Consider the following 15,168-nt stretch of genomic DNA (forward strand, 5'->3'; position numbering starts at 1 on the left):
ATATATTGGTAGCTTCTAGAGATTAGGGTGTGGCACATTTGAGAGTGGGGTTTGATTACTTTGCCCATAACTAATAAGAATAATGTTTATGTCTGAGCTAAAAGCTATATAGCCCAGGCTAGCCTCAAACTTGACACCCTTCCACCTCAGCATCCTGACTTAAGGGTACCTGAGACCACAGCTCCCTGACTTAAGTTTTAAGGGGTCTACTTTTGCTCTTTTGTGGCAAATATGCAGTAGGAGACGAGGGTGGTCATGGGAAGGCTGGTTTAGAGAAAAGGTAGCCCCGTGTGAGAGTTGGTCAAGGCCTTGACCGGGTGACTGCAGAAGAGGAGAGAAAGGCAGCTCAGGGCTTCTGTGTCAAGTCCTACACATCAGGAGCTCCCCACAACCTCATACCCATCAGACCATCTTCAGAAGTAGTGACCATTGTTATCCTCACAAAATCAGGAAGCCGAGGCCCTGAAAGATGAAATAGTTCATAACAGAAGACCAGAACTTAACCCCATATTGAAAAATTAATTCATCCAGATGAAGCAAACATTTGGGGTGTTTTTAGATAAATATTCTAGCCACATAGGGAATGAGAAAAGGATGGGTTTGTAAATATTTCAAGGTTTTAGCTAGAGACAAAAACATGTTGGGCTCTGAAACAACAAAAGTTAGAGCCACTACTAATTTTAAAAAAATCTAAACTATAAGGTCCATCATTGCTGTGGTTTGGTTGCTATAATGACTGAAGCAGACAGCAATTTCTGAAAGATTCTGTAACCGCCCCAAAAGGCAAAGGAGAAATAAACAGAGGATGTCAGGCAATCTAGGGCAGTCCTGGGGCGGAGGGGGAGGGCTTTGCGTTTCCCTTTTAATCCCAACCATCTATTAGCCAATATGTTTGAGGTATTGATTTCATCTTTCAGAGACTAGCTCAACTATAAAAAGTATACAACACTGTTTTGTCTAAATCTAGATTCATGGGGGGGGGGAGCAAAATGTATTCACTTGATTGACACCTGTGAGCTGCCTAGCTCTACCCCCCACCCCCACCAACCTGGTGTGCCTTCTAGCAGAGGGTGACAGAAACAAACAGTAGAGCATTTCACGAGCAGGATGCAGCTTTGTTGGGAGAGTGCTTGCTTTTGATCCTTAGCACTGCAGAAGCTGGGCATGGTTAGTAGTACATTCCCTGCACTTCTAGGAGGAAGAGATCCCTAAGTTCAATTTCAGGCTTAGCTACCTCATGAGTTCAAGGCTAACCCAGGCTACATGAAACCCTGCCTCAAATAACAACAACAACCATAATAGTAGTAATAATGTGTTACATAAGCAGGCGGCAGGAGGTTACAAGTGATAAAGGGGTAACAGTGAACAAAATGAGAGAGCAAATGAGACAGCATTTGAAGAACAGGGCAGCCCAGATGGGGTGCTTCCATTGCTGAGGAGGGAATGAGGTAGGGATATCGGAGGAGGAGGATGTGAACAAAGGAAGCGTGGTGGGTGACAGACAGAGCCAATCACAGACGCTGCTGGTGGGCACATCAAGCAGAGGGTTGGAGTGTGCTCTCTGTAAGGACATAGTGAGAACAGACGCATGCAGCCACACAGAAAGCATGGCTATAACAATGACTTGGGCAGTAATATGGTACACCTCTCTGTGCCAAGAGCATGGGCCCCGGACACTATCTGGGTTGGAATATTGGCTATGTTACTTACAGTGCATGGCCTTGACAGGTTATTTACACATTTTCAGCTTCCCTGTTTGTAAAATAGTGGTGATAATAGATCCTATCCTGTTCTGGTTGTTTTAGAGAGTGTGTGTGTCTGCTGTGTGATCTCCTTTAGGACAAATTCTGGAACAAAAGTGCTCAGTGTTAACCATTTACTATTAGTGATTGAGATGTCCGGTGAACTGAATGCATTAATGTGGGCTTATTTCTGAGCCTGCAACTCATTTTTAAATGTAAAATTTACATATCAACATGAAGAAAAGAGCAATGTTTTTATTTATCTATTTCAGCTGCCATGTAGGTACTGGGAACTGAACCTGGGTCCCCTGGAAGAACAGCCATACTGACTGAGCCATCTCTCCAGACCCTTATTTGTTTATATTTACTTTATGTATATGAGTGTTTTCACTAGGCTGTATGTCTGTGCACCATGTGTGTGGCTGGTGTCCATGGAAGCCAGAAGAGGCCATCGGATCTCTTGGAACAGGACTTATGGATGCTTGTGAGCTGCCATGTGGGTGATGGGAACTGACACAAGTCCTCTGCAAGAGCAAATTCTACTAGGAACAGTGAAACACCTCTGTGGCCTCAAACTGAAGAAATTCACCTCTCTCTGACTGTGGAGTACTGGGAAGTGTGTCCCCAGGCCTGGCCTAGAGCAATGCTCTTTAAACCAAAGGCTAACGTATAGTTTTACATCGTGTCATGGACTTCAAATATTTAGTAAACAAGGCCTCCCCAAGGTTTCAAGCACCAAGGTGCTTACATAGGAAGGATCCAACTGAGCATGCTGCTCCACTTCTCTTCCACAGGGACGAAGCTCCTCCCCTCCCATTCATGCCTGGAGTTTGGGTAAAAAGTGAAGTGGAGTCCCAGTGCCTGTGAGCTCCCTAGAAATGGCCTGTGCATATCATGCTTGTGTTGTGTTAGCCTCCAGGGAAGATGATTTAGGACTGGAGGCTGCTTCATGGGTTAACATGGCAGTTCTCTTGCTCTCACACGTGAGCCCGTCTCTGCACCCCACTCCACTCCCTATCTGTCCATGTTTTCTCCTTCACACTATTTTGCAGAGTATTACTGTTGCTGTGGGTATGCAAGGAGTAAATTAATGCATAAGAGCAAGAACCAGGGCTGGGGAGGTGGCTCAGTGGACCTGGGTCCAATTTCCAGCACCCACATGGCAACTAACAACTGTCAGTAACTCCAGTTCCAGGAAATCTGACAACTTTCATACATTGTTCATGCAGGCAAAACACCAATGCGCAAAAAAAAAAAAAAAAAAAAAAAGCAAGAACCAGAGTAGAGCAAATCTCTTCTAAAGCCCTGCCACTGCCTCAACTTCTGTGTTAATTCTTCTCTTATTCTCTTGGAATTATTTTTGTTGTTTGTTTTTTGTTTGTTTGTTTGTTTTCTTTTGGCTTTTTGAGACAGGGTGTCTCTGTGTAGTCCTGGCTGTACTGGAACTCACTCTGTAGACCAGGCTGGCCTCAGACTTGGAGATCTGCCTGCCTCTGCCTCCTGAGTGCTGGGATTAAAGGCACGTCCCATTGTGCCCAGCCTTTTATCTTTGAACTGAATTAACATCCAAAAGCAAATTCTCTTCAGAACCAGCTCAAGATGCATGTGAATAATAAAATGCTGCTAAATATACCTTCCAATATTAATCAATATCTTGAGAAAGGGAGGTGAAAAATCCCCCAGAAATTTATGAAACTGACACACTGATGGTGTGGGTTATGAAGAAACTATCATGAACAGCGTGAAAAGTCCTTGCGCCAAGCAGAGTCATCCCGTCCAGTCCGTCTGTTCCCCCCCCCCCGGTCCCCCCCCCCTCCGCCTCCTGTCTAATAGGGTCTCACACTGTATCCCTGGCTGGTCTAGAACTTGTAGGTGAAACTCTTGCCTCTGCCTCCTCAACCCTGAGATTACAGGCATGAGCTACTGTGCTGAGCCCCTAAGTATAGTCTATTTTCACCGCTGTTTGAAAAGATGTAAAAATGTTTTGTTTTTTCATTTTTAGCCTTTCTAAATCCAGGCACCCCAGTGCCTCCAGAAAGCTATTTTGGGTGAAGATACAGTGTTCTGACACCTTTCTTTCTGAAAACTCCATACATCTACTCAAATGAACATTATTATTTCTATGGGCCCACATATTACTGAGCAACAGAAAATACCAGTGTGTTTTTTGCTGACCGGCACTTGGAAGCAGCCAGCTATTCAAGCCAAACCTACTCCAGTCCTCCTGGAGCAAAGAGCCATGTATCATTAATCCTTGTTCTCCTCTGAATACTGTAAGGAGTTGCCCAGGGAGCAAAAACTCAGCTGGAATAAAACTGAATAGATGCTTCCGTTGGATCTGGAGCGGCTTTGAACAGCTTGGCAATCCAGCAATTTTGCCTGGTGCCCAGATCTAGAGACAGGAAAAAAGAAGAACAATGTCTTCTCTTTTTTTCTTTCAAATATTTTATGTGTGTGGGTATTTTGCCTGAACGCATGTATGTGCATGCACCATGTGCATGCATGTCTAGTGCCCACAGTGGCCAGAAGAGGGTTATCAGATCTCCTGGAACTGGAGTTACAGATGGTTGTGAGCTAACATGTGGGTGCTTGGTACTCTGTACACTGGGCCATCTTTCCAGTCACTAGAATGTCCTCTTATATGTAGTCCAGAAATAGGTGTAAGGCACAAGAATCTTTGCAAAAATTTTCTTGGTTCCTCCCCCTACATCCAGTTTTAAACTGTCAACAGGGCTCCATCATTACAGATCAGAACCACATATTAGTTATGACTCTACCTCAATGTGAGAATATCGACATTCCCTGTGTATCTTTCTATGTGTTAAAGCATGAGAAAGACATGATTAGTTCAGGAAAGACATAGCAGGAACACAAACAATACAGAACAACATGAAATAGGGGAAATAAGCATAATGGAACAGGAACTCAAAGGAACCAAAAATCACATATGGCAAGGCTGATTGGAGGAGGTGGAGTCTGACTTATAAGACCAGAATGTCAGAGGGTTGGTGTGCAGACACACAAGGCTTGGGCTATGCCAGAGAAGAGAACAGCCAAGCTTTCCCCAGCTCAGGGGACACACAGAGAGCAGAAAAAAAGACGGGCTAGAGTCAGGACATAACTGACCTCTATTGTACCCTGCTGGGTAAGGGAGCCAGCAGTATTTAACCTGGGAATGTTTGAGTGTATGATCATAGCTGCTCTAAAAGGGTCATTACCATCTAGGAATAGATTGGTATAGATTAGCAGGAGAGATGGGAGGATAGCGTAATGGAAGGTAGAAAGCTCAGAGGGAGGGTAGCTCCAGAGAAGCCGTATAAGGAGATTCGGGAGACTCAAACAAAAAACAAAAACTTGTGTGCCTGTGCGTGTGCACATGCCATAGTATGCATACACAGGTGAGGGGCCACTAGCTTGGCAGCTGGCATCTTAACGGCCCATTTAGCTGGGCTCTTGGGTGAGGCTTTCAAGGGCACTGACAGTTTATCAGAGGTTGTAAGTAGTGGGCTCAAGGGAAAGAGCATCAAGGGCTTGTTACACAGCATGCTGGCAGGGAATCACCTTTCCTTCCATAGGACAGCGGCAGCGTTGTTTGGTGGGGAAGGCTGGAGTTTTAGACACTGGTAAACAGAAGGATGTGAACTGCAGACCTGCTTTTTCTCAGACAGCCTTTGAAAGACTTTGCTTTGACTGCTGAGTTCCAAAATGAGGCCTGAGCTGTCTAGTTCTGTGCTCAAGTGTTCTGTGAGGCAGCATTGGGATACATACTTTCTATAAGCCTTGCCATCTTACTGTCCAAAACTTAACAACAAAAAGGGTGGTAATTTTGATGTTTTTCTAAATAGCCTTTTTTTTTTTGACAACAGTAGACATTTTAATTTGTATTGCAACTAAAATTAGAATGCAGGAACTTGTTAAGATGTGTGAACAAAAGAACATAACACACACCAAAGCTTGTGACTGAGAAAGATTTCTTAGCCATCATGCCATCTGCCTGGAAACTGACTAAAGGTTTAAAAATAGATGATCTTTTGAAGGCAAATAACATGAAAATAATGGAAAATATTAATATAAATCTCATAAGCCACTCTATAAAAAACAATGATGTTTTGGGCACTGCATTTAGATAACAAATAAGCTTAGCTGATACCTCAATGAGACATTCAATAAGTAACTACTTCAAAGGACAGGAGGGCTGAGTTATTGATTAGACATCCCCATAGGTCTCCTTCCAGATGCTTATTGCTGGTGATTAATATTTAAACACTATCTTATAACCACACAAAAAAAGAGAGGCGCCACTTCTCCAGGGTATTCTAAAAATTAATTAAAAATCTACCCTATTCCCCATCTACCCTATTCCCATCTTTGATTTTATAACTAAGTCCTTGGAAAGCTGCCTACCCTTGCAATCTTCGTGTCCACATTCTATATACTTCCTGTTGCCCTGCGATTTGGCATTTTTTTCTTTCAGTCCCAATGAAGTCTTTCTCAGCAAGTCACAAATGTCCCTGGTCACCCTAAGTGTGCTGAGGACTTGTGGTACACTATTATCACAGCAATTAAGCTGCTTCCCCCACTACTCAGGAAAGCCTCTGAAAGTCTGAGCTGTGTTCCTGGTACACCTTTCAGTGGCCTAAGTACAACTTCTGGCTAGAAATCCAACAAAGGACCTTGCATTTAAAGTAATTGTAAAGTCAATGTTTTTACTCCTTTGCTTTTACATAACAAAGGCAATCCAAAAGAATGAGGTAAAATGTCCATTATTTTTACGTTAACAAGACCATTTATAGTTACGATGTACATGATTTTGATTATGTATACATTGTAGGATGAAATCAAGCTAATATAGCCATTACTTCATGTATCTTTTGTGTCTGTGTGCATTGAGAGCACTGCTATAAACTCTTGGCAATTTCAAGCATACAAAATATTGTTATTAATGTCAGTCATGTTATATAATAGATCTCCTGAACATATTCCTTCATCTAATTAAAATCTGTATGCAAGCCAGGCGTAGTGGGATGCACCTGCAGTCCCAGCTACTCAGGAGGCCGAGGCTGTTCCAGGAACCCTGGGTAACAGCCAGAACCTGTTCTAAAAGGTGTGGGGTGGGGTGGCAAGGTGGCTCAGCAGGTAAAGGTGCTTGTGACCAAGCCTGATGACCATCGTTCAATCCCTAAGTACCTGTACAATGGACCGAGAGAACAGTAAGTTGTCCTTTGGCCTCCCCCCATGTGCTGTAGTGTACACATATGCACACATGTGGAGTAAAAGTATCAAATCCTTTAAAGAGGGAAAGGAAGAAGGGAGGTGAAGATTGCATTGTATTCTTTGATGATTGTTTCCAGCTTTTCACATGCCAGGTCCTTGTAACCACCATGCTACCTACCCTCTGTTCCTGTTTACATTTGTATAGATGTGAGATCATTTGCGATTTGTCTGTGCTGGGCTTATTTCACCTAGCAGCTTGTAGTTAATTCACAGTGTTGCCCCCACCAATCCCAGCAGTGGAGACAGAACTCAGGACCTTTGACTTCACTCCCATCTCTAGATTTACTTTTTTAAAGGCTCACTAGTATTCCATTTCATACACACATTTTATCTATTCTTCTTTTCATGGACATGTAGGTTGATTCCATAGCTTGACTATTATGAAAAATGCTGATGATGATGAACACCAGACGGCATGTTTTTCTCTTCAGTTTAAATGTACACTTACTCATTTTGTGTTTGTATAGGTATGCATCTCCACTTGAACCTCTGGAGGTCAGAGCACAGGTGGGGGAGTCAGGCCTCTCCTTCTGCCATGTGGGTCTTGGGGCTCTAACTTCGGTTGTCAGGCCTGCCAGCAAGCACCTTTACCTGCTGGGTGAGCCACTTCACTTTCACCGGCCCAGACGCACTGTCCTTCCCTTTGGATACGCCGAGAGCGAGCCACTGAATTACAGAGTAGTTTTACTTTTTAACTTTTGGAAGAAATTGTTGTTTTCCATAATGGCTATGCTCATCGGCATTCCATCAACAGTTTGCACATGGTCCCCCTTCTTCACATCACCACAACACTTGTTCCCGTCTTAATGCTTCTGTAGGATCATTGATACATGTGATGATGTTCAGGTACTGGGGCAAAAGAGAAAGCCAGTGTTTGAGGTAATGGTTCTCAACTTCATTCAAGAGGAAGAAAAGACAAACTGTGGACTAGGAGAATGTATCTGGAAAAAGACCTACCTACCTGGGAAAACACTGTAACTCAAAATATATAAAGAATTCTTAAAAACTTGACAATAAGAAAATCTGCTTTTAAAGCCTGGCCAAAGACATGAAGACACTCACCTTACCAACAATTTTTATGCATAAAAACAAAATAAAACAAAATTTAACAAGATGGCCCATAAGATGTCATCAGGGGAATGCTGACTAAGAAATATCACTACATAGCCACAGAGTAGTCAAAACCCAGAGCACTGTCAACACCAAAGCTGGCAAGGCTGTGGGAACCACTGTGACACTCAGGTAAGGCTGGTGGGAATGTCCAGTAATTGTGCCCCTTGGCACTGACCAAAGCAGCTTGAAGGCTTACACTGCACACAACCCTGCACATAGATACTTACAGCTTCATTCCTAAGAATCTAAACCTGAAAGCAGCCAAGATGCCATGATTAGATAAGTTAATAAACTACGGTCCATCCATCCAATGAAATATTCAGCTCCAAAAAGAAATGAGCTACCACACCAGGAATGGCAGAGGCACCTCAGTGCACACTAAGAAGTGAGCATCCTTAGCTCTGAGAGCTCTCTAGCTCCTAGCATTTTTTAGAAAAGAACTGGCTCTTGCTCTGTGGTCCAGAGTACCACTGGGCAGAACACTTAAGATTTAAATACTTTAGCCTCTCAGCAAACTTGAATAGAAAAAAAAAAAGAGAATTCTCACATTCTCTGTACCTCCAATAAATACCTCTGTGCACTACCATAATCCTGCATTAAAATCCCTAGTTTACATTTGGCTGTCTCTTGGTGGTTGGAGGAACACAAAACATGTATCTACTACTGCAGAATCACACAACATGGTCTCACAGCCCTAGAAATCCTCTGTACAGCACTAACTCATCTTCCCAAATCATTGTGACCACTAACCTTTAACTGCTTGCACAATTTTGTTTCCCATTGAACACTCTATTTGGGGCTGTATACTATTTAGAATTTTCCCTGAGTACCCATATAAAAGCTGGGCAGATATAATTACAGTACTATGGGGGTGGGGAGACAAGGACTCTGGAGCTCAGTGCTAGCGGGAGGCTCAGTGAGAGACCTGACCTCAAAACCAAACAAACAAACGAATAAATAAAAAGGTAGACATCTGACACAAATCTCCAGTCTTGATACATATGTGTATATATGTACATGTGCAGCTGCAAGTACATATGGCACACACAAAAGTTTAAAAAGTGCTAAGGGCCTTCAAAAGACAGCCAGACTACAAAATTCAAGGGTGTGTAATATTCCTTTACCCACGTGAGAGGTTTGGCAATTTCAAGAGCCAGAAACAAAGTCAGGAAACTGAAAAAGAAAAAAAATATAGCCTCTTGGCACCAAGAAAAATATTAACAAAGCCCACAGACAGAAACCAGTGACTATCCCCACTGCTTGCACCTGAGAAGTGTCTTCAATGGACTCTTGAGAGCAAGTCTGCATCTCCTATAAGAAATGATGCTCCTCAGAACAAACCAGATTCAACAGGAAAAGCTGAAGTCTTTGGTTCATGGCTTGTAAACACCAAACAACACTGTTCTCTCCCATGTCTGACAATCAGTATTAGTGCTAGGTCTTGGTGGTTCTGAGGGTTTTACATGGGTGGAATTGGCTTGAAAGCATCAATTCCTACTGAATTCTATGATGTCGTCCACCTTGGCCTTGGATTTCTGATCCTTCTGCCTACTTCTGAAGTACTAGAATTTCAGGTACACACAATTATTAATAATTCTGTCCTTTGAATAAACAGAGCCAACAAGTGTAGATGGGGCCACAGTGGTTCAATTACTATGGGAATCAGAGCACCTGGATTCTAGTTTTTCCTTTGCCAACAACCAGTAGGGTGATCATGATTTTTTTTTTACCTGAGTTGCCTTCTGTAAAGGGTCAGGGAATCAGATCATTCATTTCCAAAACCCAAGTTCTGATATTCACACAAAAGGGCAATTGGAAGGGAAAGGTAAACCATACAAACATGTGTCTGTTCATGCATTCGACACTGACTTGTTCAGTCTTCACTGAGCTGACCCATACAAACAGTGAAGAATAAAGAAAGCAAATGGGTGACTTCCTACCTGGTACCAAAGTCAGGCAACAACCAAGCAAACCAGTAGGAAAGGTATTTTTAGGTAGGAGGTGGGTTAGTAGTGCATGTACCCTTCTCAGGAAGTCATATTTAAACCTCAGGGAGAAAAGTGTTGGGGGCTAAACAATATTTCAGGCAAGGGAACTTTAAAGGTCCTAAAACAGGGAAACCTTGGGGGAACTGGAGAAATTAAAAGACAAAAGCAGAAATCATTGCTAAGCAGAAGGACACAAGTCTCAGAGAGACAAGAGGGGGTGGTAGTCTTGTATCAATCTTAAGTCTTCGCCAGATCTGAAGGGCTTTAAGTAGGTTGGCAACACCTGCTATGTGGACTAGAAGAACAGCAAGTGGGGAAATCAGAAAGTTATCATGGGAATGGAAAGAAATATGGTGGCGGCTTGACTGAGAAGTCCATGGCAGATGGGAGGGGAGACTAGATATATGATGGTAGTGGAGTTACTAAGGCTTACTCATGACTTTCACTTGCATATTTGAGGGAAAAATGAATCAAGATTGAGAATTAATGTAGTGGCAAGTTACTAGTTTTGGGATAGTGGTGCAGAAGAACAGGCAGTTAATAATTTGAAAGAAAAACCTCATTTTGAGACATGGTGCTAGTGGTGGGAATAGATACCTTATGTAGCCCTCCATACTATATTGCTAGCATGAATTTTGCCTTTGCTCGTAAAAATGTTAATGTATGCATGTGTTTGTTTTTCTAAGAACTTTTTATTTTGCCACAGTATACACACAGTCCAGCAAAATTCCCAGCACACATTCTGCTCTTCAATAAACATTTTAAAATATTCTCAAAAACAAACTTCCTCGTTGGTCATGGTGGTTCACTTTATTATCTTAGCATGCAGAGTTAGGACAGTGAATCTTGAAGTCAGCCTGGACTACATACCAAGTTCCTAGCCAGCCTGACTTATATACAGTGAGAAGTTTTCAAAATAAGCAAAAAGGGGGTTGAGTCCAATGACTCAGCAGGTAAAAGGCATGCCACCAACTCTGCTTACCTGAGTTTGATACCCAAGACCGGTATGGTGGGGAGAACCAAACTGCTCCCTGATTTTCACACATGCATTGGATGTCTGCCCCCAAATAAATGTAGCAAAAGGAAAAGCCAAACTAAAATTCTTTCTCCTTATGCCTTAATACTATGTCCTTATTTTAAAACATAAAATTCTACATAAACTCTTGTCTAGCCCTAAGTTAGAAGTTTAGAATAAAAGTGAGGTTGGAGAGATGGCTCAGTGTTTAGGACCTTGTATTGCTCTTGCAGAGTACCCCAGTTTAGTTCCCAGAACCTGCAGGCTGCTCATAACTACCTGTTAACTACAGTTCAAGGGGACACAACACCCTCCTTCATCCTCCAGGGACACCTGCACTCAGTGGTGTAGTGGCATACACATTGATACAGGCATATAATTACAAATAATTATGTTTTTCGAGATAGGGTTTATATGTAGCTTTGGAGCCTATCCTGGAACTCACTCTGGATGAGGCTGGCCTTGAACTCAAGAGATCCACCTACCTCTGCCTCTGCACCAACACCTGGCTCATAAAAATCTTTAAGTACTACTTTAGATTCAATTCACTCTGCATTTCAGTTATCTGTCACCCCCACCACCCCTGAATACTTTTAGATTAATAGCAGGATGACAAGCCTTCAAACCCAGCACTCAGGAGGCAGAGGCAGGCGGGTGGATCTCTGAGTTTGAGGCCAGCCTGGTCTACAGAGTAAGTTCCAGAACAGCCAGGGCTACACAGAGAATCTCTTGTCTCAGAAGGGGTTATTAAAAAAAAAAAAAAAAAAAAAAAAAAAAAAAAAAAGAGGAGGAGAAGGAGGAGGAGGAAGAAGAAGAAAAGCAGGATGACAACTTCTGACATTTGATTACAGACGTTACAATTTTCCAGGAAAAATACAGACACTCATTAAGGAGTGATACCTACTTGCTTTCCCAAATTATCTTAGAAAAGTTTGTTTTAAACTAGAGTGGGACCATGTTGTGGGCCCAACCAAGACCCTCCTTTCTTAGTCTCCTGGCCCTCAAAAACCCAACCTAGACATTTGGGAGGTAATTTATGGGCAACAATCCAAAATGTATTTTAACTGCTGAAATCTAACATTTTGTATAAGGCAGTGGTAATAGCAATGACTTGCATTTTTTATTTTTAAGAAAATGTTCTCTTTTGCTTAGTAACAATTTTGTGGTAGTTGACTAAATATATCTTAATTCAGTTTTAAGGAAATTTGCATGAAAATCTGCTAAGTAGCAGTCTTGCTAATTATAAAATACCCATCTTGCTGAGGTGTGGTGGCACAGACCTTTAATCATAGCACTCAGAAGGCAGAGGCAGGGGGATCTCAATGAGTGGTCTACACAGCAAGCTCTAGGGCAGTCAAACTACATACTGTCTTAAAAGACAAACAAAACAAAACAACAACAAAGTCAGGAAAGAAGTCTCAGATGGCTGAGTGAGCAAATCCTCACACCTCCCTTGTTCTCGACAGTGCTCCCTTTGCCAGGGATGCTCACATAAGCTTGAAAAATCTTTATAGATGAGAATGAATCTTAAACCCCTATTTCTCCACTTAGCTTGACATGGTGCACTACAAAGAACAGTGCTTAGCTTTCGAATGAGTGTCTCTTCTACATAGGGAGACGGAAGAAAATACTTTATGTAATTGCTCATGCAAAGAATGCTTCAGAGTGTAATGAAAGCAACTATACTTTCATGTTTGTTGGCTCTTTACTAGTAACACATTTTCACATTGAACTATTTTATTTAAACAAGTAAAAACACACTGCATACTGCAAAGCTTTCCATAGTTTTTTTTCCCCTTAAAGTGAGGTCAAGTGATATAAAGATAAAAAAAAAAAAAAAAAAAAAAAAAAAAAAAAAAAATTAGCCCACACAATCTATTTCTAGTCAACACTGTCACCAACCCAGAAATAATAGGGCGATAATAACTTACAGAAATTCTCTTCCAGTTTCAATAACTCTGGTTGCTAACAACTGAAATGCCTGGCAGACTCACACTGAAAATAATTTCAGGTTGGACAGCTGTGATAAAATCATGACTACACAGTTGCCAAATCCACCCTCACTTACCTAGTCTTATCATTACCTCCCCCAATGCCTCAAATAAAAACCAAGATGAGTCAAACACAAATTTAAAATACAGGAGCTAAAAGTCCAACTAACCAAGTTTAGGAGCATCAGCCGCAGAGACACTGGCAGGCCATTTTATGCTTTCCCAGCAAGTAGCAGTCACCCAGCACTCAACTACAATGGCTATAACCAGCCAGTGACCACTCTTCCTTCCTAGAAACTCACTTTACAGTTTTCTAAGGCTTATGTTTGGCAAACTACACCTAAGCTAACTCTCACTTTCTATAAAGCCCAGGAGGGCCTGGCCTCTTGCTTGGGATGTTATCTGATAGATAAGGTAGGGTGGCTTTTGTAAAATCCATTTGAGAAGTGCTTCATTAATCTTCAAACAAATTTCTTTAATCAAGATTTACCAAAGGTGTTTGTTTGCTTGAGGCAGGATCCTAATACAGAACCCAGGCTGGCTTTGAAATCATGTCTCTCCTGCTTCAGCTTCCCAAGTACTAGGATCACAGCTAGGTAAGTAAGTCTTATGGACCATTCTTTGCTTTACTTTTTGGCTCTAGGGATTGAACTGGGGCTTTAAAACAGTTAGACATAAGTTCTACCATTAAGCTCTGTCCCCAGCCTCTACAGTATGGGAACATATTTGATAGTACACTTCGGGAACTGCCGGTTTAGGTACTTTTTTTTTTTTTTTTTTTTTTTTTAAATCTTACACATACAGATATTTTGTCTGTGTACCCTATGTCTGGGTAGCTTTCCAGAAGAGGAAGTCAAAAGACCATGGAATGGGAGTTGCAGATGGGGGTGAGTCATCCATTATGTGGGTGCTGGGAATTGAACCTGAGTCCTCTGAAAAAACAGCAAGTGCTCTTAACTGCTGAGCCATCTCTCCAGCCTACATGTTGTCAACATGGTATCTGAATTTAAAATACTAGTTCTATGGAGGAAAATCATGATTCTGAGTGATTTAAGAGTATGGTTAAAAAGCACATAGAATACAACCAATAAGTGCATTTAGACATGTCCAGCCATCAAGCATACATGTTTCTCATTTTCCTAAATATTTCTATATATACACCTATTGAACTTTTTATTTTTCAGATTTGAGAAAGTCAAGGAGATAATTCAGTGGGTGAAATACTTGACTTGCAATTAATTACAAGTAACTGAGTTTGAGCTACAGAACCCGTAGGAGGGAGAGAGCGAGTGAGCAAGCTAGGCATACACCCACTATTTAAGCCCAGCATTAGCAGAGACTGGCAAATCTCCAGGTCTCAATGCCAGGAAACCTACTGTGTGAGATCCAGGTCACTAACCTGGATAGCTCCTGAAGAATGACACTCACAACTGATCTCTGGCTCCTACATGCACACATGCCCAAGTGAACAAGCATCTGAACACACCCACCCACCCAAAAACAAACTCAAGACTACTTGAGAAACATTCCTCCCAAAGTAGACAGTATGCACCACTGACCTAAGGTTATCTGTAAGGTACAAATACTAAAAAATGCACTGTCTGTATCTAAATTTACATAGACTCAAGTTCCTAAAATTTGGTTAGCTCTGGATTTGAAACCTGTTATTTTGCATGTGAAGAGTCTGAAACTTAACAGCTTTTATTTTTATTAGTTTGGTTTTTCGAGACAGCTTTTTAGCCTGTCCTAGAACTAGCTCTTGAAGATGCTGGTCTTGAACTCATATAGATCCATTTGCCTCTGCCTCCCAAGTACTGGGATTAAAGGTATGCTCCACCACCGCCCAGTGAAACTGAACAGTTTTAACAGGAGTATTTTCTTCACTTGCAAAGAGTAGAATACCTGCTTCCTGTGGTTTTAAGGGTTAGAAATAAGGGGCCTAATACCATGCTGGTTCTCAATAAATGGTAGTTCTCAATAATTTCAACCTTTTATTTTTTTCTCTTCATGAGACATAGTCTGTGTTGCCCAGGTTAGCCTTGAAC

Source organism: Phodopus roborovskii, unplaced genomic scaffold (assembly GCF_943737965.1).
Source record: "Phodopus roborovskii unplaced genomic scaffold, PHOROB, whole genome shotgun sequence".
Classification (NCBI taxonomy): Eukaryota; Metazoa; Chordata; class Mammalia; order Rodentia; family Cricetidae; genus Phodopus; species Phodopus roborovskii.